The sequence below is a fragment of the Bison bison genome, unplaced genomic scaffold, assembly GCF_000754665.1.
Source record: "Bison bison bison isolate TAMUID 2011002044 unplaced genomic scaffold, Bison_UMD1.0 scf7180017864181, whole genome shotgun sequence".
NCBI classification, from domain to species: domain Eukaryota; kingdom Metazoa; phylum Chordata; class Mammalia; order Artiodactyla; family Bovidae; genus Bison; species Bison bison.
The window spans coordinates 7,768,981-7,792,103 of record NW_011494753.1 but is presented as its reverse complement, the minus strand read 5'-3'; the positions used below and the strand labels follow the sequence as shown (position 1 = coordinate 7,792,103).

The window sequence follows — 23,123 nt, the reverse complement described above, 5'->3', positions numbered from 1 at the left end:
ACAAATTTCTCAAGAGGCAGATCAGGTGGTCTGGTATTCCCATCTCTTTCAGAATTTTCCACAGTTTATTGTGATCCACACAGTCAAAGGCACTTAGCATAGCATAGCATAAATGAATAAAAGGAAAGAAAACTCAGATTCTTAGTGTCAGTATCCACATTTCAACATGCACATGTGGCTGGCAGCTATCATATCAGGCAGCACAGGTATCGAACACACCCATCGTTGCAGAAAGCTCAATTCCACTGCACCGGTCTAGAGACGTTTCTGGAGACCCAGCCAGCCGAGTGTCTGTGACGCAGGATCTCAGTTGTTGTGCCTTTTTTATGGAGCCAAGAAGCAAGCCAGTATCCCTTAGATCAGAGGACTCATGAAGGGATAAAGGGGCTTAGTGACTTTCCAACGGCCAGGACTGCAGGCAGTGTCCTGAGTCTGAAATATCTCCACCATTTGTCCCTCCCCAAAGGTGCCACTTGGCCTCAGAGAAGCTGGGGAAGACTGTGTTTATCACCCCCTTGAGGGGTGGCCCCCCCAAGCTGGATCAGTGCCCAAAGGAGGCTGGTGTGAAGGCAGAGTAGATGATTTCTGCTTCTTCAGATGGGAAGGCACTCAGAGGCGCTACATTGTTCTCTGCCCATGCCTGGAACACCACCATTCATTCCCTTAGGTTGAGCATTGTCCTCTCTAGAATTCTTTTAGAAGTCCCATGTGCCAAGTCACTTCAATCTGACTCTTCAATCAGACTTGCAATGTCTGACTCTTTGTGACCCCATGGACTGTAGCCCACCAGGCTCCTCTGTCCATGGGATACTCCAGGCAAGAATACTGGAGTGGATTGCCATGCTGTCTTCCAGGGGATCTTCCCGACCCAGGGATTGAACCCTTGTCTCTTATGTCTCCTGCATTGGCCGGTGGGTTCTTTACCACTAGTGCTACCTGGGAAGCCCATAGAATACTGGAGTAAGTTACCATTCCCTTCTCCAGGGGATCTTCCTGACCCAGGGATTGAACCTGGGTCTCCTGCATTGCAGGCAGATTCTTTATCATCTGAGCCACCAGGGAAGCCACTTAGAAGTCCAGACCAGTGATCAAAGAAGATAGCTGCCTCACTCACCTTTGTCCTGTTCTGGCTGCTTCAGGCCCTGGGCCCGGTTCTGGGCACTCACTGGAAGAGGAACTGTGAGAAATGAGCCCATAGTCTTGAGGGGGACGCTCCCCTGCCCTCCATCTGCCACCAGGCACATACACTCTGGCAACAGCACATGGACTCCAGCCATGCCTGCACGCCCCTCCCCCACCCTCCCTTCTCTTCAGAGGGAAGGGCTCCTACAGATGCTCTTCTGCAGCCTGGAGGTACTCCAGGTGAGGGTGCAGTAAAGGGGTAAGTGGCAACATACAAGGGGTGAGGAAGTGAAGATAGACTTGGCTGACTCTGGCCTCACCTTGGTAAAGGTGTGACCACTGTCTGCCTGATGCCCTGTGCCCCGATGTCCCCCATGTGAACCATACTGCTCATTCTTGCTTTTCCTCTTTTCTAGGCACTCCACAGCCATGTCCTGGTTGCACTGAGCCTGCCTCCTGCCAGCATTTCGGGGCTCTGTCCCTGCTCAGCTCCTGGACCCACTCCCCAGCCTATTCCTCACCCCAGCCTGCACCGAAGTGACTCCTCAAGCTTCAGGACTCAGTGGGGCACAGTGGCAGTCACGGTAGGTGTCACACCCACCCTGCCCATTCCCTGGCTCCTGGGAATGCCTTAGCCTTCTACATCTCTGGAACTGGAAGGATATCTTTCTGAACACTGTGTCTGTGAGGATCCCTTTGGTTGCAAGTAACAAAAATCTTATTCCAATAAAATGAGATTATCAACTCATGACACTGAAGTGTCTGGGGGTAAGTTGGGCTTCAGGCAGGGCTTGATCCAGTTGCTTCAACAATGTGACCAGGACTGTTTTCTGTCTGTAATTCTCTGCTTCTCTTTTTTTGGTGATGGCTCCCCTCCTAGTAGCTTTTCACATGATGTAATCATAAGATGTGCCAGCAGTTTCTGGGGCTACTGGCTACCAGGTTGAAATCTGGGGTCTCGGCTAGAGACAAAACCTGCTTTTCTGATAGAACAAATAAAAGTCCTGGAGTTGGGACTTGGGATTTGTAGTCCCAGGTGACTGTAAATCTCTTGGGCCCTATTGACAGGGTTAAGATAATCCTGATCCTTTAACTGGGTACACAGGAAATGAGGGTGGCCTGGGGTAAGGGTCTGTCCTTCCTTAACCATGTGACCAGGAATGAGAGAGAAGCTTCCTTTGAGAAGCTCAAAGGAATCTCAGAGTCCTGCTGGCAGAAAGGAGATGCCTCTGACTGGGGAAAACAAATAATAAATGATTACTAAAGATGGAGTCTGCCCCATCCTCTTTTTCAAGGCCTAGTTTAGATCCCTCCTGCTCTAGGAAACCTTTGCTGACTGCTTCCGCCAATAGTCATTTCCTTTAGTTCATGCTCAAGCTCCGCCCTTTTTATAGATGGAAAGACCAAGGTTTGGTGTGCATTTCCTTATGAATACTCTGTTGGTTATGACCTTAGTGCCGAAATGTGTTGCTCTCTTTGTCTTGGCTGCTAGGAAGCTCATAGCTGGTTTGTGGCCCCTTTCTGATAAGTGCTCGGGTTGCTGTGGCATGTAGTTGCTCAGTAGCCTTGGCTTTGGCTTCCTCTTCTTCTCTTGCACATCTTTCCCTTGTTCTGATTTCTTCTGTTATTTTTCAGCTTGTGCTGTTCTTAGCAACCTCAAACTCTTTTAGAAGGAGGTGGGGTATAAATAACCAAGAGTGGCTGTAAATGAAGCATTCAGCGCTGACTGTATCCAAATTCTAGGCCTTTTCCTTTCTAGAGGTAGTTGGGAGGAGGGTCTCCCTATGCCCAGGGCCAAGCCTGTCCTCAGGGAGACACCAAAGCCTGACCACAGTAGCCCCAGTATACTGTCCACCTTGCCCTCTGTGGGTTGAGAATGGCATTGTTCTGCTTCCCATCCCCTTCCCTCCCAACTCCCCCATCTTATCAGAAGCTAATGAAAGAGGCTGGGAAACCCAATCCTCTGGTAATTAAATTTACTTAACGGGTATTCAAGTGGAGTAATGAGAAGTTTAATGCAGTGATTAGATTTTTCTTTAATTAATTAAAATGAGAACCATGTGTCTTTCCAGCAAACCAACTTGACCCTCTGCTTGGGAGTAGCAGGCAGAGGGAGTGGAGGGTTTGGCTGGGTGGGTGGGAGTGCTGAGGGGCGCGGGCAGCCTCCTGTCAAACTCTGACACGCACTCAGGTCAGTCCCTGATTCAGCTCCCATTTCTGAGCCCTGTGAGTGCCAAACCTGGGTTAGACATGAGTCACCCAGGGCCGAGGGATCTGGCCGTCCCCACGCCCAGCTAAAAACTGATTCCTGATGGAGGTTTCAGAGGAGGGTCAACAAGATTGACTTCAAGCAAGGAACACAAAGGAGGATTTCAGGCACTGTGACAGGAGGAACTGTTTGGGTGGCACATCTCGTTGCCACGTACCAGCCAACACCTTTGCCTGCATGTTCAGCCAGACCTGGATTTACCTCCACTGGCACTGGATCATCTAGGCTAATAGAGTGGGCACAGTGGGGTGGCTAATAGAAAAACCAGAGCTAACCCAAAACGACTTCTCCTTGGCTTGGGAACGCATTCAGGCCAGAAGGCTGACTGTCCTTGCTGTGTTTCTGAGGGCCAGTTAGGGATGCAAGGAAGCACTTCCCACCTTGAACCCCTTCTGTGGGAGTCAGGTGGTGGCTGGGCACAGTGAGTATGGGTTGCCTCCACTCCATGGCTGCCTGGAGTGGAGCATAGGTCAGGCCTTGCCTGGGTAGAGCGTGGGCAGGGTGGGGACTCAAGACAGGCCCCAGAACTCCAGGGGCAGGAGAAGTTATTTTCAAAGCAGGGGGTAAGGCTGGGAGAAGTCCTGAGCCCTTCATGGTAGAGGGCAGAAAACTTCCTTCACTGTACCCTGATCCCAGCCCCGCACTGAGCCCTGATCCCAGAAGACTGAACCCTGACCCCAGCCCCGCAGTGAGCCCGGATCCCAGAAGACTGAACTTTGACCCCAGCCCCACTGAGCCCTGATCCTGGACAGACTGAACCCTGATCCCAGCCCCGCGCTGAGCCCTGATCCCAGAAGACTGAACCCTGACCCCAGCCCCACTGAGCCCTGATCCCAGACAGACTGAATCGTGGTCCCACACTGAGCTCTGGCCCCAGCCCCACGTGGAACCCAGCACTGTCATGAATATTCAATAGAGCAACAGGTGCTGGGGTGGGAGGGGTGAATGGTCCTGCTTGTTCATCCCCACTGCGAGCTCTGCTGCCTGTGGGCAGGACTCTCGTGCCAGACCCCACACTCTGCAACGGCCAAGATGAATCAGATGTAGTTCCTGCCCACGGGGCTGGTGGGGGAAGTGACAAGCAAACAGTGACAGCCAAGTGATTAGAGTTGAGGTGGGCCTCACTTAGAGAGTTCTTCTGGCAGCAGGTGGGCAGGGGCAGTGCTGTAGGTGGGCCAGTGGGGAGGCTAAGACGGGGTCCCTGTGAGCAATGAGGAGGATGGCACCCATGGGTGTCGTGGGGGTTCCTGGGGGTGAGTGATTCTCCCCTACTCCCAGAGCTGGCTGAGACTCCCCCAGGTCCTGCTCAGCTCCTGGTGAACCAAAGGGCTCACCTATGAGGCAGGTTGCTGGTGCGCTGGGCCCCAGGGTAATAATGTTATTTGCAAGGAAAGCATATTTATTCATCTCATAGAAGAGAAAATGGAACTGTGCAGGGACTTGCCTAGTGGCACTCAGCCTGAAGTAGCCCAGTGGGGCATGACCCCCGGTCTTACCTGCCTCCTGGCCCACCCATCGCTGTTTCTGCTGTTCCCAGGAGTGAACTTGCCCTGGGACAATGGAGCTCCACTTCTTTCAGCTTCTCCACCCCCAACTGAGTGAATACACCCTGGGCTCTGACTGGGGCTGTGGGCCTTGGAGTAGGTGGTGTGAGGAGGCCCTTGGCTAGTTAGGGGACTAACCCAGGAAGGAGCGTCTTCTGCTTCCTTCATCCCCGACCCTCCTCTCTCTGAATCCCATCCCTCTGGGTTTCCATACCTCCTTCCCATCACCCTTGGCCCATTTCCCTCCTTCCACGGCTCAGCCCCTTCTGAATAACCAGGCCTAGAGAAACCACCCAACCTGTCACCTACCCCCCACATGGGGAGATTGAGGCTCCGAGAAGGGTAGAGACCTGCTCAACATCGTGAGGCTCTGCCTTTCACATCTCTTTAAGAAAGAAGAGAGTCTGAAATCACATTGTCCGGAGTTTGTACTTTAAACACAAGGCTAGTATTTGAGTACTTTTGCTGGGCTGGGGGGCCTTGAGGGGCATATGCCCACACCAGTTCTCATCACAAAGGCCGATGCCCCCGGCGAGCCGCTCTGTCTCCTCCAGTACGGTGCCCCCACCAGACGTGTTCCCCTGCCTCCCCAGGTTCAAGGTGCTGCAAACCACCGTCTTGTTTAATTCTCTCACCAGTCCTGGAAGTTGCGTGATTTTCTATAGGTGAGGGCACTGAGGTAGGGAACTAGGCCACTGTCACGAGCTGACAGGGCAGGTGGATCTGCCTGACAGGTTCCGGTCCTAGGCAGTCCACGTGCTTCAGATTGCCCCCTCCTTGCTGTGGGCAGCTGCTCCCTCCAAGGGCCCCAGCATCTCGCACCCCCACATCCACTGCTGCTTCCCTACTTATCTTGTTTTCCAGCCAAAACCAGTGACTCTTCCCCAGAGCTCTCCACACTTGCCCACCTCCAGCCCTTGCTTAAGCTGTTCCAGCCCCCTGGAGTTCCCTTCCCCGCTCCATCTGCCCAGATCCCCCTTCGTCTTTTGGGGCTGGGCCCAGATGCCACTTCACAGAGACCCCTGTCTGCTTTGTCCTGATCGGAAGCCAGGCCCCTGCTCCTCTGAGCACCATCCCACTGTCCCCCTCTCTGGCTCCTGGCTTCCATGTGTCTGACTCACAGCACATGGAGGGCAGAGCAGTCTCCTGGCCCCTGGCTTCCCTGGCCCGTGGCCCCTAAGGGCCTGGCTCACAGTAGGTGTGCAGGGAGTCGCTTGGGTCCTCGCCCCGGGAGGGGCTGCACCTCCACAAACCATGCCATTCCTCAGCAGTCCCAGGTCCGCTGGCCTCCAGCTGAGCCGGTCCCAGCTCTCCCCACTGGGGAGACCAGCTGCTTCCTTTAGCACTGGATGGTTGATGTTGGGAGCTGGCTTGTTGCCCCAGCAGACTTCCCTGTGTACACTTACCCACCCAGGTTCTGGGGGCAGGAACAAGGCAAACCCCCATCTCACCCACCTACCAACTCAGGACTCCTAGGCAAGTCTGGGAGCCTGGAAGGTATAGGTCCTGGGTGCTGAGTGCTGGCAGAGGGCCTCACGCATGCTCTGCCTGGCACCGCCACTCACTGGCTCTGTTGATTGCTGGTGGTGTGACTTTGAGCAAGTTGGTTAACCCGTCTGTGCCTCAGATTCCTCATGCATTAAATAAGGTGATGGCAGACCTTCCTAGGGTTGTTGTGAGGATCGAAGGAGTCGATACGGAGTAAAGCATACAGCACAGCCCCGACACAGACACACACATGCTCCCTGGATGCTGGCTGTCACCGTTGCCAGGAGAGTGGAAGCAGGGTGTGGGGGAGTGTTCAGGGAGCGTTTCCAGAAGGTGGCGATACGTGAGGAGCCATCTGAAAGATGAAACGTGGAAGGCAGGAAAGGACGCTGCGGGAAGACGGAACTGCAGGGACCAAGGCTTGGTGTGGGGACCTGAAAGGGAGTGTGGGAGACCCAAGGCTGGCGGCGCACAAGGGCGGTGTCCCGGACTTCAGCTGCCGCCTGGGGAGTTTGGACTTTGTCTCACAGCCACTGAGAGGCTGTGGATGGGGCATTTTTTTTTTCTTTTTCTTTCTTAACCACAAAAGCAATATCTGCTCATGTAAAAACTGAAACAATACAGAAGTGCGTCCTGTTAAGAAATATCCTTCTTTGCCCTTAAATCTCATTCTGCCGAGGTCCCACTGTTGTTGATCTGGTGTGCTTCCTTCTAGAACTTTTTCTGTGCCTTTATAAACATATTTATTGTGTGTTATCTTTAAAAAAAGAAAAGGAATGAATCATATCATGTGCATTATTCTACAACTTCCATTTTTCATTTCCCAGTGTGCTGTGGGCATCTGTCAGTGTCACGGAATACAGATCTCCCGTGTTCTTTTTAATCGTTGCCTAATATTCCATTGTTTGGCCGTAACAAAATTTATGTAACTAGGCCTGGGTTGATGGATATTTAGGTTGCCTTCAATTTTTCACTCTTGCAAATAATGCTTCAGTGAACATCCTCGTATATATATCTTGGCTGACACGTGTAAGCCTTTCTGTAGGATAGGCTTCTAGGCGTGGAGTTGCCCTGGCGCAGGGTGTGCTTATTAAATTTTAATAGGTACTGTCACATTGCTCTTCCAAAAGGTTGGACTAGTTTTTGCTCCCACCCTTGATATCTGCGGGGAGCCATTTCCCCAGTTGCCCTCCGCACTGAACATTATCAAGCTTTTTAATTTTCGCCAGTCCAGGAAAACATCTCACTGTGGTTTCAACACACTTTCTTTCTCCCCAGCGAGGCTGAGCAGCTTTTCATGTGGTTATTGGCCATTTGTATTTTCTTCTCTGTGAATTGACTGTTCATATCCGCTGCCTATTTTTCTTTTCTTTTTGCCTTTTTCTTATGGGTATGAAGGAGCTTTTAGTATATTAGGGATTTTAAAACTTTTGTCTGTTATGTGTGTTGGATATATTTCCCCTAGTCTGCCATTTATCTTTTTAACTTTGTTTATGGTATCTCCGGCCATAGAGAAGCTTTAGATCTTTATTCAGGCAAATCTGTCAGGCTTCTCTTTAGGGCTTTATGTGAAACTCAGAAGTTTTCAGAGAAGGCAATGGCAACCCACTCCAGTACTCTTGCCTGGAAAATCCCATGGACAGAGGAGCCTGGTAGGCTGCAGTCCATGGGGTCACTAGGAATCAGACAGGACTGAGCGACTACACTTTCACTTTTCACTTTCATGCGTTGGAGAAGGAAATGGCAACCCACTCCAGTATTCTTGCCTGGAGAATCCCAGGGACGGGGGAGCCTGGTGGGCTGCTGTCTATGGGGTCGCACAGAGTCGGACACGACTGAAGCGACTTAGTAGCAGCAGCAGCAGCAGAAGTTTTATATCCTGCTTGATTAGGCTTCCTGGGAGGGTTTTAAGTGGCGTGCTGGTGAGGTAAAACTTGTGACTGGGAAAGGTCATTCTGGTTGCCACTGTGTGGAGGGTGGGTGGAGTGGGAACTGCACGCTGGCTGGGGTGCGGGTGAGGGAGAACTGGGAGAAGATGCGATTGAGAAATATTCAGGCATTGGCTGACCATGGTGAGGGAATGTGAGGGTGAAGAGGGGAAGAAGGGACTCACGAGTGATGTCTGGGTATTTGGCTGGGGACCACATGGCTGATGTCACCACCAGCCTGAGTTAAGGATGGGAGAGGAAGGGAAATGTGTGCACATGAACGTGAGTGCTCCCCTTGGCAGGGACACATGTGCACACGAGTACACACATGACAGGGGCACGTGTGCAACGAGTACACACATGACAGGGACACATGTGCACACGAGTATACACACGACAGGGACACATGTGCACACGATTACATACATGACAGGGACACACGGGCACATGAGTATACACATGACGGGCACATGTACACACATGACAGGGGCACATGTGCAACGAGCACACACATGACAGGGACACGTGTGCACACAAGTACATACATGACAGGGACACATGTGCACATGAGTACACACATGACAGGGACACATGTGCACACGAGTATACACATGACGGGCACATGTACACATGAGTACACACATGACAGGGGCACATATGCAATGAGTACACACATGACAGGGACACATGTGCACACGAGTATACACACGACAGGGACACATGTGCACACGAGTATACACACATGTATACATGTGTACACATGAGTACATGCATGCCCATGTACATGGTTGGAAGCTCTGAAGACGGGCATATCTGTGCTCTGGCTCCATGGCAGGCAGTAGGGGGGTGGTGTCTGCTTTTTGTGGAGTTTTTGTTCTCTACCAAGTACTGTACAAGGCAAAACACATACACACACACACACACACACACACACTCACACGTGCTCTGTAATCTCTATTGTCATATGAAATACACTTTATAGGTAAGGAGCCAGTCTCAGTGTAAGTAATTCACTCAAAGTCACAGAGCTAGGGGCAGAAAGTGGATTTTTTTGACAACTTGGATCCGACCACACACAGACAGAATTCCTGTCAGTGGCACTGAGGAGCCTTTCATTCAAGTCTAACCTGACCAACCTAGCTTCATCAGGGACTCTTAGGATGAGTGCTACAGCCTGACTGCCTGGGTTTGAAACGTAGCCCCATTCCAAATAAGGCAAGTTACTACCCCTCTCTGTGCCTTGGTTTCCCCATCCTGAAGATGCAGGCAGTGGGACTTTCTGGTGATCCAGTGGCTAAGACTCCATACTCCCAATGCAGGGGGGCCCAGGTTCGATCCCTGGCCAGGGAACTAGATCCCCCATGCTTCAACTAAAGATACCACATGTCACAACAAAGATTGGAGACCCCACATGCTGCAACTAAGACCTGGTGCAGCCAAATAAATAAATATTTTTTAAAATTAATAAAAGAAACGCAGACAGTGACAGTCTGCATCTCCTGGGGTGCTGGTGGGCACTGAATGTGTCAGCGAGTGGGAAGTACCTAGCACAGCATGGGCTGAGCTCTCGGGGAGGCTGACTGTGGTGACAGTGACGAGATGGGGATGTCCGTGCCCTTTACCCTCTCCCACCCCCCACCCTCCCTCTGCCTGCCATCTCTCTCCTGTGTGCCAGCTCTCCCTCCATCCCCCACAGGAACGTCTCTTATTTGCCTTTGAAACTTCATCCTCTGTTTTCAGCCCCCAAACCCTTAGCAGACAGTGAATTAAAGCCCAGTCAGTCAGCAAAAACCATTCAGGGGAAAACGATTCATGTTGTGCCCAGGGAATCCTCCCCCAAGCAGTTCTAGTCAGGCATTTTCCATGAGCCAGTGCATCCATCCCAACATTGCCTGGGTCCCTGGGTACCAGACCATAATGTCCAAGCCTGAAACCCCTTCGTCCCTGAGTGGGGATGTCCGAGTGTACTTTCGAGCCAGGGGGCTGAGCTAACCCCGCCTCAGCCAAATCTCTACTCTCACCACAAGCCATCACTGGAGCCCTGACCCCAGGATGAGTAATTCTCAGCATCATTGGTCAGGAAACTTGCCTCCAGGAAACAAAAGGAGAAAGCGCAGCACATTCTGGGCATGGTTCCTTAGCGCTAGCATGTCTAAGCAAATCCTGTGGCCATCAGGGTGGGGGCAAGGTATGCAAACTGGGTTAAAACCTCAGGTCTGCACCCAATTTAAATTTTCTCCTAAGCCAAAAGGCTCACCGAAATCACCGAACTTATCATTATGAATTTCTCATCATCAAAATAAGCCCCCAAGTAAATAAACGCTTGTGGTAAAGAATGGAGCAGTTCTTGCCTGTTTCTTTGTAGGGTTTAGTTTTCAGTTATACTGTATCAGTCACACCCTTTTATTCTTAACCAAAAGGATGGCAAAACTCGCTTAAGTTTTTCCCAGAGACCAGCTACACCAAAAACTGCAGGCCCCCAATCCGAAAGCCTCCAAGAGAGGATTCTTCGTGACCGCTCCTTTGGAAGCCCCCAGTCCCCAGGTCCCCAAGTTCCACAGAGCCTGCCTTTGCTCCAGGGGCTTCTTCACTTTAAACAACCCCACCCCTACCTCTGACCCAAGTCCCCACCCCCAGCCCACCCCAGCATCTCCGTAGGGTGCCACGCAGTGCTGCAGTTTTCATCTACCCTGGTGTCAGTTCAAAACTACGGGCCTTTGGATGCACACATTCAAGTACTGACACCAGCACCCAGCACTCATTCTCAAGAAGAGTCTTTTTACTGGCCTCAAAGAAGCTGCATTGCACCAATTTGGGGTGAGTGTGAGTAGCAGAGGCAGTGTATCTTACGGCAGCCAAATCTCACTTCTTGGAAAAGGCGAGAAGTCACAGGGACCCTATATAAACTAAGGGATTTCCCCTCAGGTCCTCTACCGGCCTCCTGCTGTCATCCTGAAGGGCTGCCTCCTCCCCCGTTCCCTGTGTTGTCCCATAGGAGTACACACTATTTAAGGTGATAATTGCCAAAGTAGAGTTCCAATAAGTTCAAAACATAAATCTACAGTTAAACCTGTGGCACACTGTTGCTTGTGGCTTCAGGGCCCTGGTTGAGTTTTCCTGCGCTTTCCCCCACCCCAAATTGTCCATCCAGGACAAATCAGCTTGAAGTTCAAGGGACTTTCTGGGAGCTGGTCCCAGGCCTGAGTCAGTGATAAAACTCAAGATGTACCAGCCTTTATTCTAAAGTCAAGTTCAAGTCCTCGAACGTGGGCCAAGGCCCTCACTGTCGCAAAGATGCTCCCAGCTGACTCGGCTCCCACCTCCCTTCTCCAGGTGGGGACTGTCCTGCTAGTGGATCCTGTGGAAGGGCCAGGAACTGCCCCCCTTTCCCTTGTAAACACAGGGAACCCTTCAACTTGGGAACTGAAGTCATATCTCTCACGGGAATCCTAGTTATTTTGGGGATCCTATTGTTCTGTCACCCAGAAAGCTATCCAAACCTGTTCTTAAACCATATGCCCCCATGTGGCTGGTGGGGATGTAGGGAGGGTGGTGAAGTGCTGCACTAAAAAGCTCTCTCTGAACTCTCAGTGATTTAATGCCATAGTCCCAACCTTTTTGGCACCAGGGACCAGTTTCATGGAAAACAATTTTCCCACCAGGGTGAGGGTGGGGGAAGGTTTGGGAATAATCCAAGCTCATTACACTTACTGTGCACTTTCTATCTGTTGTTATTCCATCAGCTCCAACTCAGATCACCAGGCATTAGATCCTGGAGGTTGGGGACTCCTGATTCAATGTGACAAGGCTCCCTTCTTTTACCATATGAATTCACATTACATGACCGATGTGGGAAGTGGAGAGGGTGGCAGAAGCTGGTCCATTTAGTCACACGGGGACCCAGGCTGAAGCTCAACCATGTGGTAGCTGCCCCCTGGAACTCACGGCCTTCTTTGGCCACAGTGGCAAAGGAGGGGAAATGGTAGAGGTGCACACGGGCTCCTAAATGCATTGGCGCAGAGGTGACACACCATTTTTGTTCAAAGCCCACTGGCTAGAACTTCTCATATGGTCTCAACTCCCTGCAAACGGGCCGAGGAAATGTGGGGACATTTTGTTGGGGAGAGGGCATGGAGGAAATGTGCCAGACATTCAGTGAGCAGTGAGAAGTGAAGTCTGGACATAGGGTTTTTATGTTATGGGATGTTCTCAGAGCGACGTTTCTGAATTCCCGAGGCCATGACTTCCTGTTCATTCTCTCCGCCTGGGGAGGCCTTGAGTGTGTGGGAGGGAGCAGTGGGAAAAGCTTTGAGGAAGAGTCCCTGTAAAGGAATAAGCCCTTTGGCAGGCCTGCGCCCTTCATGGCCAGGCTCCAGGTTTGACTCAACCTCACCCCACTTGTCCCTATTGGTTGCTTGCAATATCAACGTAAAATGAATTTTTTAGGAGGTGAAGTAGAATCGAGAGTGAGAATGAATTCACCTTTGGAGGGGAAATATCCAAAAGGTAGCATCTAGAAGCCTCTGTGTCTTTGTTTGGGCTATGTAACAAAATACGAGAGAAACTGGGTGCTTATAAACAACTGTAGTTGACGTCTTACAGTCTGCAGGCTGGAAGTCCAAGATCAAGGTGCTGGCAGACTCAGTGTCTGGTGAGGGCTGGCCTCCTGGTTCATAGATGCCCTCTTCTCACCATGTGTCCATATGGCACAAGGGGCAAGAGAGCTCTCGGGGGTCTCTTCTATAAGGGCACTAATCCTGTTTACGAGAGCTCCACTCTCATGACCTAATCACCTCCCCAAAGCTGCACCTCCAGATACCACCACATTGGGGATTAGGGTTCAACTATGAATTTTGAAAGGGACACAGATATTCAGTCTATGCCACGCTGGACTGAGTTGTCTTTCTTCCACATTTTCATTCCTTCAGCAAATGTGACCGCTATGGACCGTGTTCTTGTATTGATCATGACTCCAGACTCTTGACTCCAGCACACCAGAGACTGAAGCTCTGCTCATCGCCTTGTTAGCTCTGAGTTAATTACTTCTGTCTACCTCTGTTTTCTCCTCTTTAAAGTGGGGATAGCATCTGACTCTCTTAGGGCGGTTGTCAGGATTAAATGAGTTAGTATTTGTCAAGCACTCAGAATGGTGCTGGGCGTATGATCAGGACTTTGTAAATGCATCAGCATCATCACCATTATCCAGTACCAGGTACTGTTCCAGATACTGCAGGAGTAGATCTCACGGTCCCTGCTCTCACATATGATGGGAGAAATGGAAAATAAACAGAAAGAATTAAATCAAGATGTACTTTTAGATAGTGATGGTACTAAAACAAAAGTCAGGTACATTTAAAAAAAATCACTCATCTTCATGAGTCAGTAGGGAAATGCAAATCAAAATGACAATGAGAATTAAAGCAATTCTACAAATGCCCCCCAAAAACTTGGATTTGATAGCCACCCCCCCAAAAAAATGAGATACCACTGCTTATCTCTAACATTGACTTTTACAAAGTTGACAATGGTAACTGCTGGTGAGGGTACAGAGTGACTGAAACTCTCGTATGTCGCCAGTGGGAATGAAAAATGGCACAGTCACTTTGGAAAAAAGTCTGGCTATTTTTTATAAAGTTAAAAATATGCTTACTGTATGACCAGGGAATCCTACTGCTGGGTATTTTCCCAAGAGAAATAACAACTTATGTTCATGAAACACTTGTATGTGAATATTTATAGTGGTTTTATTCATAATCACCCCAAATTGGAAAAAATCCAAATGTCCTTCAGCTGGTGAATGGATAAACAATTGAATACTACTCAGCAATAAAAAAAGAATGAAATTCTGGCACAAGAAACGACACAGATAAATCTCAAATGCATTATTTGATAAATGAACAAAGCCAGACTCAGAAGGTTACATATGGGTGATTCCATTTGTATGAGATTTTGGAAAAGGCAAAACTATAGAGACAGAAAGCAGATCAGTGGTTATGAGAGGCAGGGATAGGGGGAGTTGACTACAAAGGGGACAACTCATGGAGACTTTCAGATATGGATGGTTAATAGAATTGTTTTTTATCTTAATTGCAGTAGTGGTAACGAGCTATATACAGCTATCGAAGCTCAGAACTGTGCACTAAAAAGTGTAAAGTTTGTTCCAGTTTTATTTAGAAATAATCAATATACATCACTGTAGACATTTAAGGTGTACGGTACTATGGTTTAATTTACATATATTGTGAAATGATTACCGCCCAATATCCATCATCTCATATAGATATATAGAAAGAAAAGAAAGAAGAAAAAAGGTTTTCTTCTTGTAATAAGAACTCTGAGGATCTACTTTCTTAGTAACTTTCGTGTGTAACAGAGTGCTAACTATAGTCATCATGCTGTGCTTATCCCTGGCACGTACTTATCTTGTAACTGGACGTTTGTACCTCTTGACCCTGCTGTGCCGTGCTAAGTTGCTTTAGGCGTGTCCGACTTTGTGCAACCCCATGGACTGTAGCCCACCAGGCTCCCCTGTCCATGGGGTTCTCCAGGCAAACTGGAGTGGGTTGCCATTTCCTCCAGGGGATCTTCCCAACCCAGGGATCGAGCCAGAGTCTCTTAAGTCTCCTCCATTGGCATGCAGGCTCTTTACCACTAGTGCCACCTGGGAAGCCCTTTTGACCCCCTTCCTGCAATTCCTTCTCCACCCACCCTCTGGCTCTGGTAACCATAAGTCTGATCTCTTTTCCTAAGAGTTTAGTTTTTTATTTCTATTTTTTTAGATTCTGCAATACAGTATTTGTCTTTGAGTTATTTCACTCAGCATAATGCCTTCAAGGTCCATCCGTGTTGTCACAAATGGATTTCCTTATTTTTTCTGACTGAATAATTTTATCATATAGATGTATATGTATATATCTCATACCTTCTTCATTCATTCATTCACTGATGGACACTTATGTTGTCTCCACATGCTGGCTGCTGTAAATAATGCTGCAGTGAACACAGAAGTGCATCTATCTTTTTGAGATAGTGTTTTCATTTCCTTTGGCCATATACCCAGAAGTGGAATTGCTGAATCACATGGTAGTTCTATTTTTAATTTTTTGACCCTCCGTAATGTTTTCCATAGGCGGCACCAATTTCCATTCCCACCAACAGTGCCTAAGGATTCCCCTTTCTCCACATCCTCACTAGAATTCTTTATCTAAAAAAGGGTAAATTTTACTGCAAGTAAATTATACCTCAATTAACCTGACTGGAAATAAAGCTCGCCGTGGGATTGTTGAGATAGGGAACACCGAATGACACGTTAGTCACTCAGAGTAGTGTGACTCGGGGAAGGAGCGGTTCCTGTGCAGGGTGGTCAAGGAAGGCTGTCTGAGGAGGTGCCTTGAGCTGAACCTGGCTGAGGAGGAGCCAGGCCTGTGTGGAGCTGGAGTGGGGTGTGCTGCAGGGCGGGCCTTGCAGCTGGAGCTGAGGGAGGGAGGAGAGGGCGGGAGACAGGTCAGGGGCCTCGACTCTCCTCCAGGCATGATGGAATCCCCTGGGGGGCATGGACAGAGGGTTACTGAAACACAGGTGTGGGTAAGTGGTCCAGGGAGGAGAAAGAAGGGAACATGGCAGCTGGGGGCCATGTGTGAGGAGGAGTGGTGAAAATGAGGGGAGTGTGGGTCAGGAGCCTCATACAGGAGGGAGAGGCCAGTTGGCCAGAGGCCCAGCAGCTGGGGCAGGAGGACTGGCCTGGCGAGTGGGGATCCTGGCAGAGAGTATTGTGTGCAATGGTGGGGCAGAGGCCAGCCATGCTGGGGTGAGGTGCTGGGGGTGAGGACATGTAGTTGAAGCTTCCAGGAGGCAGGGGAAAGGGTTGCTGGGTGGCAGAGGGAATCTCAGAGAGAATGAGGTAGAACTGTCTATGTGTGTGTATGTGTGTGTGTGTGTGTGTGTGTTTTGAACAAAACTTGCCGAGGTGGGCCTGACCAACTGAAGACAGTGTGAGATGATGAAAAGTGAGGGGTTTGGACAAGGCCTCAAATGCCAGACCTGGGGGGCTATTCGAGGCAGCCAGGAGATAGCAGGGAGACAGGTGGCAGAAGGCCCCTCGCTGAAGTGGGAGGCAGCACTGAGCCCCCGGGGGCAGAGGGTCAGGATCTGCTCGGGGGCGGGGGGCGCATGCTGAGCTGGGCACCCCCAGGTTGCAGAAGCCCAGTGTTTGTCCGTGCTCACCTCCCTGCTCTTCCCCGCAGTGCATGCTGGGACCGAGACGGACGGGCCGCCGCTCCCCCTGCCACGCCCCCGGCCCCCAGAGGCCCGGCTGTTTGCCTCCCGGAGCCGTCTGACCCAGGTAGGGGGAGATGGAGGTGGGCTCTCCCTCGTTGTGTCTCTGCAGTGGGTGGGAGGACTCTAAGAGTAGGGTCCTCGGGCACTGGGTGGATGAGCCCCTGTTTGGACGATTGGGGGGGTGGGCACATGGCGTGGGGTTTGAAGCCCCCAGGCCCCCGCAGGGCCTCCTGGGGAGGAGATCCAGACCTCCAAGAGGCAGGCCGCCTCAGCAGCAACCCCTGCAAACCAGGCCTCGTCCCCGAGACACGGAGAGGCCCCCGTGTGGCTCCCACATATCGCTGTCTGCAGCTGGTTAAGGATCCTTCGTGGTACACACCTGCCAAGCTCTTTCAGCGGTGGGAGCTTTTGCCTATGAGGTTTCTCATCCATTGCTGTCACTGGCTTTTCCCTGCCGGAGCTGCCGTCTTCACTCGCCTGGTGTGTGTGCTTCTGTGAGTGGGGGCTCTTACTCTGGAAGGTCCCTGCTGTCTACAGGACACCCCCAGGGCAGAGGCGCTGTTTCTGGCACCGAGAAGAGCCCTGCTCACTTTTAATCCCTTTTAATCCCTCTGCGTTGGGCCCGAGAGAGGACATTTCTCGGTTGCTCCTGGGTGCCCCAGTAGAGGCTTTCTGCTTGGGGTCAAGAGCTGGGATGCGGTGGGAGCTAGGCTTGCCAGAAAAAATACAAGATGTCCAGCTCAATGTGAACTTCAGAAAGACAACAGATCATTTTTCATCATGAGTATGTCCCAAATATTGCATGGGACCTATGATTTTATTGATTCAATGTGGCGATGTTAATGGGAGCTGAAACCCCAGCCCCCTCTTCCTCTGTTCAGTCCCCGCTTTGCTGGGCCCATGTTGGCACCCTCAGAGCAGCTGTGTCCATGGCCTACAGAGGGAGCCCTGGAGCCAGGGGCGGTCAAGCCTGCTCAGGCCACAGTAAATAGATCCTGCAAGCCATCCCTGGGGCAGAGACCTGGGGTTCCCGCTAGAGGCTGCAGGGCTGGCTGTGAAGGGTGCTCTTGGGGTCCTTGTTTTCCCCCTTCTGGCTCTCTGACAGCAGAATTCAGGCTGAGGGGGTCACTGCGCGGGGTCGGCTGGGCCTTTGTGCCTGTGAACGGAGCTGTGAGACAGGTGTGGAGCTGTGAGAGGAACCAGGAATAGAAAATTGTTTCGTGAGCTTGGAACCCAGAGTGCTGGGGTGTGGGGATGGAGGTGGGTGGGATAACAGGGATGAGGCAGGGCCAGATAATGAGGGCTTAGAATGTCCTATTTCTGCATCCTTCAGCACTGGGGAGACAAGGGATGTGTTTTCTCCTCAGGTGGAATAATTTTTCCAACTATTAAGGTCATATGTTCCCTATATCTACCTATTGATCTAACAATGTAGATAGATTATTTTTTAAGATTTTTTTAATGTGGACCATTTTTAAAGTCTTTATTGGATTTGTTACAGTATTCTTTCTACTTTATGGCTGTGAGGCATGGGGATCTTAGCTCCCTGACCAGGGATCAAACCCACATCCCCTGAATTGGAAGGCAAAGTCTTAGCCACTGGACCACCAGGGAAGTCCCTGTAGAAGTATCTAAAGTATGCAGTTCACGCTCTTCCCAAAATCTCTTCCTTGCCAAGGCTAGCCCCTGCTAACTAGTTCCATATATCATATCCTTCCAGATTTGTTTCTATGTGCTTAGAAACATATTTTAAAAGGAAAAACTATCACACTAGTTATACTGCCCTGTCGCTTGATTTCTCACTTAATATTATTGTATAGATCATTCTAGTGTTCTTCCCTTCCTTTTACGCCCATTGTATAGATAGTCTTTAAGTTATGTTATCAATTATTAATCCTGTCCGGGGCCATTTAGATTGTTTCTGGTGTTTGGTTATTTATAAACTTCACTCAGGGAAACTCCCAGTTCCTACAGCTGTGTGCACTTGTGCTACGGGTCCTTTGAGGGTGTTTCTGGAAGTGGACTGCCTGGGTCAGAGGGCACGCACATTTCCAGGTTTGACCCACAGGCCAGATCAAGTTCCAGAAACTTGTCTTGTCACGTACAAGACACCCTTGCCAGCCTGACACTTAAATCCGGGCCAACCTGGTAGGTAAAGCTGATTGATTTTACATTTCTTTGATCACCAATGAGATTGGGCATATTCGTGTGTGTTCTTTGGTCATTTCAGTTTGTTTGCCTGTTTATCAAGTGCTTATTCATGTCAGATCCTCAGCTTATTCGTCTATTCATCTGTCCCTTTATTCAGTAAGCATTAATTGAGCATCTACCACGTGTTGGATACTGTTTTGTTTAGGGACCTAACAGTGAACGAAATTAACAAAACAGAATCCCTGCTCCGTGGAACTTAAGCTCTTGTGAAGGAGAGACAGCCAAGGAAAAACAGATAATCAAGTGAAATCTAGTGTGTGTATGAGTGCTAAGTGCTAATGAGAAGAAAAGCGAGCAGGGTGGGGATGAGAAGTGTTGGGACACTTGGTTATGGCAGTCAGGAAGGCCTCGCTGGGAGACGGCAGTAAAGAAAAGACCTGTAGGAGGCGAGAGAATGAGTCATACAGATGTCTGGGTCCCTGAGTTAGGGGTAGGCCTGGCCTGTTCAGGGCCCGGGGAGAAGGCCAATGTGGCTGGAACAGGGTGAGGGAGGGAGAGAGTGGAGTGTGCGACCAGAGAGGGATCAAGAGCCAGACCTCACAGGGCCTGGTGGGCACCCTAAGGCCTGGGCTTTTCCTCGGAATGAAGTGGGGAAATCAGGGAGACATGGAAGGTTCTGAATAATGGTATGACACAATCTGAATTTCATTTTAGCAAGATCGCTCCGGCTACTGAAGGGGGCCAGAATGGACGCAGGCAGATCAGGCGGTAGACGGCTGTGATGATCCAGGGAAGAGATGGTGGGGTTTGGACTAGGGGGTCTTGATGGAAGTGGGAAGAAGTGAAAGGTTCTGAGTACATGTTAATGGTAGAGCCAATAGGATTTGCTGGCAGATTGGATGAGGTGGTGTGTGTGTGTATGTGAGAGAGAGAGAGAGCCAAAGATTACTGTCTTAGTCATTTTAAGCTGCCATAATCAAATACCATAGGCTGGGTGGCTTAAACAACACACATTTATTTCTCACACTTCTTTAGACTGGGAAGTCCAAGATCAAGGTGCTGGCAGACACAGTTCTTGGCGAGGACCCTCTACTTGGCTTGTAGATGACTACCATCTCACTGTATGCTCATGTGATTTTTTTGTGTGCACACGGAGAGACTGAGCCCTGGTGTCTCTTCCTCTTCTTATAAGGTTACCAATCCCATCATGAGGGCCCCACCTTCATGACCTCATCTAACCCACATCACATCCCACCTCCAAACGCCATCACATTCGGAGTTGGGGTTCCAAAGTACGAATTTTGGGAGACACAAACATTGAATCCATAACAGTGATTCCAAAGGTTTTGGCCCAAGTAGGGAGAAGGATGGGACTGCTGCCATCCACAGAGCAGAGTGAGTTGATTAAGAGTGGGTTTGATGTAGGGGAGGAGAGGAGCTCGGCTATGGACGGGACCGGCTACATGATGTATGGGAGCCAGAGCTAAATGAAATGTATGGCTTTTTGTTTAAAAAATAATATTAAGAATTTCAAAGTTCTGAGAGTAGAGCATTAAACTAAGCCTGGGACCTTGCTGAGTGTGGGGCTTGGTACACCGCCCAGGTGGGCCCCGGCTGTGGAGAGGTAGAGTATGAGATGCTAGTAGACATCTAAGTAGAAATGGACATGAGGGTGAAGTTCAGGGCCCAGGTCTGAACTGGAGATACAAATACATGGTCATCAGCATAAAGCTATGAAATTGGATAAGAGCATGAAGGGAGTAAGTATAGGTGCAAAGGGCTTCCCTCGTAGCTCAGCTGGTAAAGAATCTGCCTGCAGTGCAGGAGACCCTGGTTTGATTCCCGGGTTGGGAAGATCCTCTGGAGAAGCGATAGACTGCCCACTCCAGTATTCTTGGGCTTCCCTGGTGGCTCAGATGGTAAAGAATCCACCTGCAATGTGGGAGACCAGATTCGATCCCTGAGTTGGGAAGATCCCTTGGAGGGGGGCATGGAAACCCACTCCAGTATTCCTGCCTGGAGAATCCCCATGACAGAGAAGCCTGGCAGGCTGCAGTCCCTGGGGTCGCAAAGAGTGGGACCCAACCGAGCGACTAAATGCAGCACAGAGGTACAAAAGAGAAGGACCAGAGGCCCGGTCCTGGAGCCTCCTTTGGTCTGAAGTGAGGGAGCTGAGGAGGCACCGAAAAGATGACTGGGAAGGTGCAATGAGTGAGGTGGAAGAAAGCCAGGTATGCTATCCTGGAAGCCAAGGGCGAGGCATGTTTCAAGCATGAGGTCGAGTACAATGCAGACTGAGCATTGATCATGCATTAGCCGTGGGGAGGTCACAGGCAACTTTGTTTGGTGGGAGAGTGTGTGAAATGCATCTTATTGACCTGCAAGAGCAAATTGATTTATAAGAGGATGAGAGATTTAACCCTTTACCTGCCATATGTTGCAAATTTTTTTCACAGTTTTGTGGCTGTTTTTTGGTCATTTCAATTTATAGAGCTTTTTTTAAAACCCCTTAAAAGTTTGAAATGGTCCTGCGGTCACGTCCATCACTAATTTCCTTTAGAGTTTCTGGCATTACCCACCGAAAAGTTTTGAAAAGTTGTCTTATGTTGTTTTCTACTTCTTTATGATATATAAGGGGCTTCTCAGGTGGCGCTAGTGGTAAAGAACCCACCTGCCAATGCAGGAGATGTAAGAGATGCATGTTTGATCCCTGGGTCGGGAAGATCCCCTGGAGGAGGAGATGGCAACCCACTCAAGTATTCTTGCCTGGAGGATCTCATGGACAGAGCTCTCATGGCGGGCTACAGTCAACAGGGTTGCAAAGAGTCAGTTACTACTGAAGCGACTGAGCATGCAGCACGCATAATATTTAAAAATATTTAAATTTCTGGTTCATTCAGAATGTTTCTATGGGTGTGGTTTGAGGACAGCTATCTAAGCAGTTTCCCTCCAAATGACTAGCCGGTTGTTTGGACACTGTTTACTGAGTGAGCTGTCCTTTCTCTTTGCTCTGAAGCTCCTTTCCCATCATCTGAAAAGTGTCCCCACAATCTCATGTCTGTCCAGGCCTTGCTGTTTGATTCCATTGATCATGGCCTGGGGAAAGATGGTAGGGGGTTCAGAGAATAGACTTGGCCATTGATTAGGGGTAGAGTGTGAGGAGGTGAGAGGTGTGGAAGTAAGAAGCAAAGGGAAGTTGGAGATGGTGGGAGCTCTGAAGGGTGGAGGGCCTCCTGTGTGCTGTTACAGTCCTGCAAGGCTGGTATTCTATAAACCCATCTATAGATGAGACAACTGAGGTTCACTGAGGTTTCATCACGTGTCCAGTGGCATCAACTCTAAGGAGGTGGAGAAAGCCTGGGAGGCAGCTCCGATGCCTGAGTTCTGTCCATCCCATGACAGGGGAGGTGAGACAGAGTGGGTTTCAGGAAGGCTGGAAGGGCTCCAGGCACAAAATATCCTCCCCCCCAACCCCCCCAGCATCCCCCGTCTGCCATTTGGCTGGGTCTTGAAGGTTTTCCCATTTCAAAGAGCAACCTGTTAAAACCAAAATACTCCTGGCACGGAATCACATGTTAAGTTCTCAGCTAACGTCTTAATTATCAGCTAACACCTCTGCAGGGATTAACTGACAGTCAGCTGAGGACACTGAATGGGGGCCTGTTGCATGTGTATGTGGGCTGGGGAAGGCCAGGAGAGGGGAAGGGGGAAGGCGGAGGGGACAGGTACCTAGAAATTCACAGCTTTTTCCTAGAAGAGGTGGCTCAGATGGTAAAGCGTCTGCCTGCAGTGCGAGAGACCTGGGTTCGATCCCTGGGTTGGGAAGATCCCCTGGAGAAGGAAATGGCAACCCACTCCAGTACTCTTGCCTGGAAAATTCCGTGGACTGAGGAGCCTAGCAGGCTATAGTCCATGGGGTCGCAAAGAGTCGGACACGACTGAGCAACTTCACTAAGGAGAGGGGAAGGGGGGAGGGGGGAGGGGGAAGGCAGAGGGGACAGTTACCTAGGAATTCACAGCTTTTTCCTGGAAGAGAGGGAGGTAGAGCTGGATCCTTGTGGAGAGGGGAAGGGATGAGGAGGAGCAAGGGAGCAAGCTCTGCTGGGCTGGGGAGGGGAAGGGATGGGCATGGCAGCTTCGCCATGGAAGCCTGGGGCTGGGGCTCCTAGAGGACCTGGTGTCTACTAGACACATGCTGTGTCCTGGACACAGAGGAGCTTGTCACCTGCTCAGTCTTGGTCTTGAGAAGGTCAAGAAATCAGCCACCATGAGCCACCTTGGGCACCAGCTGCCAACAGTCACTCAGAGCTGAGCTCTGTCTCAGACACCCAGACACGGTGTCTG

General features: G+C 50.2%; 1 protein-coding gene across 1 annotated transcript in view; it reads left to right on the top strand.

Moving 5' to 3' along the window:
• The first annotated feature begins 16,674 nt into the window (after positions 1 to 16,674).
• Positions 16,675 to 23,123, top strand: part of LINGO1 (leucine rich repeat and Ig domain containing 1) — a 69,661-nt gene continuing 63,212 nt past the window's right edge. The window contains exon 1 of the mRNA XM_010843313.1: positions 16,675 to 16,692. The gene's annotated coding sequence lies outside the window, so the exon portion shown is untranslated. The remainder of the gene's footprint in view (positions 16,693 to 23,123) is intronic.